The sequence below is a fragment of the Pongo abelii genome, chromosome 5 (assembly GCF_028885655.2).
Source record: "Pongo abelii isolate AG06213 chromosome 5, NHGRI_mPonAbe1-v2.0_pri, whole genome shotgun sequence".
NCBI classification, from domain to species: Eukaryota; Metazoa; Chordata; class Mammalia; order Primates; family Hominidae; genus Pongo; species Pongo abelii.
This window is the reverse complement of record NC_071990.2, coordinates 33296282-33301531: the sequence shown is the minus strand read 5'-3', so window position 1 is coordinate 33301531 and position 5250 is coordinate 33296282.

The following is a 5250-nucleotide window of genomic DNA, read 5'->3' as shown; positions in this document are numbered from 1 at the left end:
TTGTAATAAATAGCTGAGTCTCAGCCAATCACAGGCTGCCAACTGATCATACTATGTCCCCCATAAGGCAAATGCCTCATCACACCATGCCCATATAAGGCAAACACTGAGCTGTAACCAATTGGCTGGTTTTGTATATCACTTACTGTTTTTATTTATAAATACCGCCTTCTCATGTTGCTGGCTAGAGCTCTTTGAATCTTTCTGGATTCTGAGGGCTGCCCAATTCATGAACTGTTCTTTGCTAAATAAACTCTGTTAAATTCAATTTGTCTAAAATTTGTATTTTAACAACATGAAATAGAAACATTTCTTGAATGATTCAAATTACCAAAACTAAACGAAGAAGAAATCTGAATCAATGAAAGAAATTAAGTTTATAATTTTAAAAATCCTTCTAACAGAGAAGGCCAAATGGTTTCCAGGTCAGATGGCTTCATTGATTAATTCTATCATACATTTAAGGAAGAAACAGTACCAACTCAATACAAACTCTTTCAATAAAAGAGCAGGAGAAAACACATCCCAATAACTTACAAGTTCAGTATACTAACACCAAACAATGACATTAAAAGAAAAGGAAACTGGGCCGGGCGCAGTGGCTCATGCCTATAATCCCAGCACTTTGGGAGGCTGAGGCGGGTGGATCACGAGGTCAGGAGACCAAGACCACGGTGAAACCCTGTCTCTACTAAAAATACAAAAAGTTAGCCGGGCGCGGTGGCGGGCGCCTGTAGTCCCAGCTGCTCAGGAGGCTGAGGCAGGAGAATGGTGTGAACCCGGGAGATGGAGCTTGCAGTGAGCCGAGATCACGCCACTGCACTCCAGCCTGGGCGACAGAGCGAGGCTCCGTCTCAAAAAAAAAAAAAAAAGAAAAAAGAAAAGGAAACTAAAGATGCATATCCCTCACAATCATAGCCACAAAAATATTTAACAAAATATTATAAAATTGAATTCTACAATACATTAAAAAGGATGATATAACATGATCATAAAAGTTTATGCCAGGAATGGAAGGCATGTTTAACATTCAAAAAAATCAATGTGATTCCACATCTTAACAGAATACGAAAGGAAAATTGTATAATTATGTAAATGGATGCAGAAAAAGGCATTTGCTCATTCATGATAAAATGTCCTAGAAAACTAGGAATAAAGGGGAATTGCTTCACCTAATAAGGGGTATCCATGAAAACCAACAAGTGACATTTTCAATTTTGGGGGAAGCATTTCACTTCCTCCATAAAACTATTAAATTATCTAATGTGAGAGTGGAATTCAGTGAAGAAATATTCCCTACTGGAAAAATACAAAATGCTGGATATTCTGTGAACAGTTTCTATGCATTCTATATAAATGAAACTATTAACTATATAATGCATTTATTGAAAAAAGAAGACGGCCTTCTAAACTGGATGCCAGATGAGCATGCTGAACACAAAGCATGGTTTGCAGAGAAGTGATGTTTCCAATAGAAAAATTAAGGATAGAGTTTCAGGTAATGGCAGAACATCCAGATGGATGCGCCCAGAACACATACTAAGATGAAGCCAGAGACTATACACTAATGGGTTTTCTGTGGCATAATGATTGATGCCACAAGGTGACTGAGATCTACAGGAGAATGAGTGTAGAGAGATGAGCAAAGGGCTGAAGACTATGCCTTAAGTATGTCTCCATTTAAAAATGGGAAATGGAGGAGCACTGCACGAAGGAGTAAGCATTGTTTCCTGCCTCAGCATGTTGGGGTAAATAGGATAAGGAAGAGAGGGCACTGGAAGAGAATGACCTATCTGTCCATCTCACTTATAACTATCTGGTTGGCCACCAACTGGTTAAGATCCAATGGTTTGATATACCTGTCAAAGGACTTAATATAACATTAGGCTGCATTAATATCAGTAATATTTCTGTAGTAAAGAAGGTGATAGATCTCCCATTCCCTGCTTGGACTTTAGCTGAACACTCAGCTTGGACTTTAGGTGAACACTTAGCTGTACCCTCAGACATAGATTTTTAAGAAAAATCTCTATCACCTGGACAGTGGTATAAAAGAAAATGGAAAACAAGAGTACAATTTCAAAGGGCTGTGATTTTGGAGCCATTAAAGAATCTGGTCAAGTTTGGTCTAGTGAAGTGAAAAAAGCAGGATTGGTTTAAGAATCTCTGACTCCAAATAAGTATACCTCAATTATGGAGGTCCTAGGAAGTCAGGCAGGGGTGTGTTGCTTTATTTATGAGAAAAGTGTACTCACATATCTTTAAATATGTAAGATACATGATTGATTCCTTTTTTATTGTCTTGAGAAGGATTATCTACTCCTAGTAAAGTGCAGATGGGGCTTATGTATGCCCTAAGCACTCGTGTATGACAGAGGAACAGAAGGTTCTTCCTTAGGGTAAGAGAACTTCAAGCAAGATTACTCCAGCCCATCCTCCCATTTGCTCTCTCTTTCTGTTTTCAGCTTGCATAGAAAAGCCTTTTTTTGGTATTTAAGCTCAGTTGCTCTTATTGTGGGACAGTGGAGACTGTGTATTAGCCCCATAAAAACTATTTGTCTCCATTTCCTCTCTGAAAAGGTAGCATTGCAGCAATTCCCTCTCTCCTTTCCCTGTTTCCTTCTCTCTCTTAGCCAGGGGCTCCATTGCTCAGGGTTAGAATACAGTCAACTAAAAAAATCTGTCCCAGAAAGGGGCTGTTGAACACTCAACTGTTTATTTGATGGTTGAAGCTAGGCTCTAAGAGTGAGAGTAAAATGTTGGTGGAACAGATTTGGAGAAAGCTGTGATGACAAGAATTATTACTTCTGCTTAATGCCTTTCCCTCCAGCAATCGAGATTTGAGTGTGAGGCATCCTCGCTTGTGACCAGGTAATAGAGGTAATATACTGAGATTGTCCTGAGTGAGTTGCAGAGAAGGGAGAGGTATTAAACAGAGATATTGTATCCTTGAATTCTGAAAGAGAAGTGGCATGCTATCAAGAGAACAGTTCTGTTTCATAGTGGGAAAAATGTATCAGAGGTGTCACATGGACATAGAAGTGAGAGAACTGAGGGTTGAAGTGGGTTCTTGGGAAGGTCATGTCCTCTGCCGTTGAGAAAATCTGAAGTGTATGCCAACTAGGGTTAGAACTGCTGCCTCACAGGAAGTAGCACTCCGTGCAGCCACCAATTAGAGCTGCCCTGCCTGGATCCTTTTAGTATTTTAGGATTGATAAACAGGTATGAATAAAAAATGAGCAAACTCATGCAAGGTAAAACTAAGGAGAAAAAATAGAAATAGTGCATGGAAACGAGTTAGAAAAGAATAAAACAGTATATAAGTACAAGTCTAAACAGGTACGCATGAAAAGTGAGCAAACTCATGCAAGGTAAAACTAAGGAGAAAACAATAGAAATTGTGCATGGAAATGAGTTAGAAAAGAATAAAACAGTATATAAGTACAAGTCTCCATACCTGTCAGCACATGGGAATAGTTTTGGTGTGTGCTAAAATAGTTTTTCCTTAGAGCTTCAGGTCGTAAATTGCTAAGGAAAGTCTGCTTGGTGCTGGAGTCTGGAGTCTTTACTTTTCTTCTAGTTACAGCTCTCAGAGGCCTGTTCATGGTATGTGCCTGTGATCCCAACTACTTGGGAGGCTGAGGTGGGAGAATTGCTTTTCCCCCCAGTGAAAACAAACTCAAAAAATTGGAAAAAGTGACTGTTACATGAGACGTGCAAATATAAATGTAAGGACATGGGAAGCATGAAAAAGCAAGGAAATATGACACCTTCAAAGGAACACAATAATTCTCCAGAAACAGAGTAAAATAAAAAAATTCACAAAATCCCAGAAAAAGAATTCAAAATTGTGATACTAACAAAGCTCAGTGAGATACAAGAGAACTCCAAGAAACTAAATAAATAAATCAGAAAAGCAATTGAAGATTTAAATGAGAAATTTACCAAAGAGACAGATAACATAAAAAAGAACCAAAGAGAAATCCTGGAACTAAAGAAGTCCTTGAATGAAATACAAAATGCATTTGAAAACCTTAACAATCAACTAGACCAAGAAGAGGAAGAACCTCAGAACTTGAAGAAATGTCTTTTTAAATAACCCAGTCAGACAAAAATAATGAAAAAAAGACTTTTAACAATGAGCAAAGCAGGCTGGGGTGCAGTGGCTCACACCTGTAATCCTAGCACTTTGGGAGGCCAAGGTAGGTGAATTGCTTGAGCCCTGGACTTTGAGAACAGCCTGGGCAACACAGCGAGACCTCATCTCTACAAAAAATTCAAAAATTGGCCAGGCACTGTGGTGTGCACCTGTAGTTCCAGCTACTCAGAAGGCTGAGATGGGAGGATCTCTTGAGCCCAGGAGGCAGAGGTTGCAGTGAGCTGAGATTGCACCACTGCACTCCAGCCTGGGTGACAGAGAGAGACGCTGTCTTTAAAAAACAAATAAATAATATAAATTTTTTAAAAAGAAAAAGAGCAAAGTCTTAATGACATACAGAACCCATAAAATGATCAAATATTTGAAATATCAGTATTCCAGAGGTCAAACAAAGGATAAAAGGGTTAGGAAACCTATTTAACAAAATAATAGGTGAAAATTTCTCATGTCTAGCAAGAGATTTAGATATCCAGATATACCCCAAAAAATCAATACAGATATAATGAAAAAAGTCTTCTTTCCAACACATTATATTCAAACTGTCTAAAGTCAAAGACAAAGAGAGATTTCTAAAAACAGCAAGAGAAAAGCATTCAGTCATTTCTAAAGGTACCCCTATCAGACTAACAGTGGATTTCCCAGTAGAAACCTTACAGGATGGAAGAAAAATGGTATGTCATATTCAAAGTGCTGAGAGAATAAAACTGCCAGTAAGGGTACTATACCCAGGAAATTATCCTTCATAAATGAATGAGAAATAAAGTCTTTCCCTGAGAAGAAAAAGTTGAGGAAATTCATTATTTATTAGACTGACCCTACAAGAAATGCACAAGAGACTTCTAAACTTGGAAATGAATAGATGACATTTACCATCAGCAAAAACACATGAAAATATAGAACTCACTCTTAAGCAAACACAAAAATAAGGATAAGAAACCATGCAAATGATGTGACTACTGAAAAACCATGATGAAAAACAATAAGAGAAGAAAAGAATAAAGAATATACAAAACAATGAGGAAACAATTAACAATATGACAGAAACAAAACCTCATGTATCAATAATTACTTTGAATGTAAATGAATTTTTT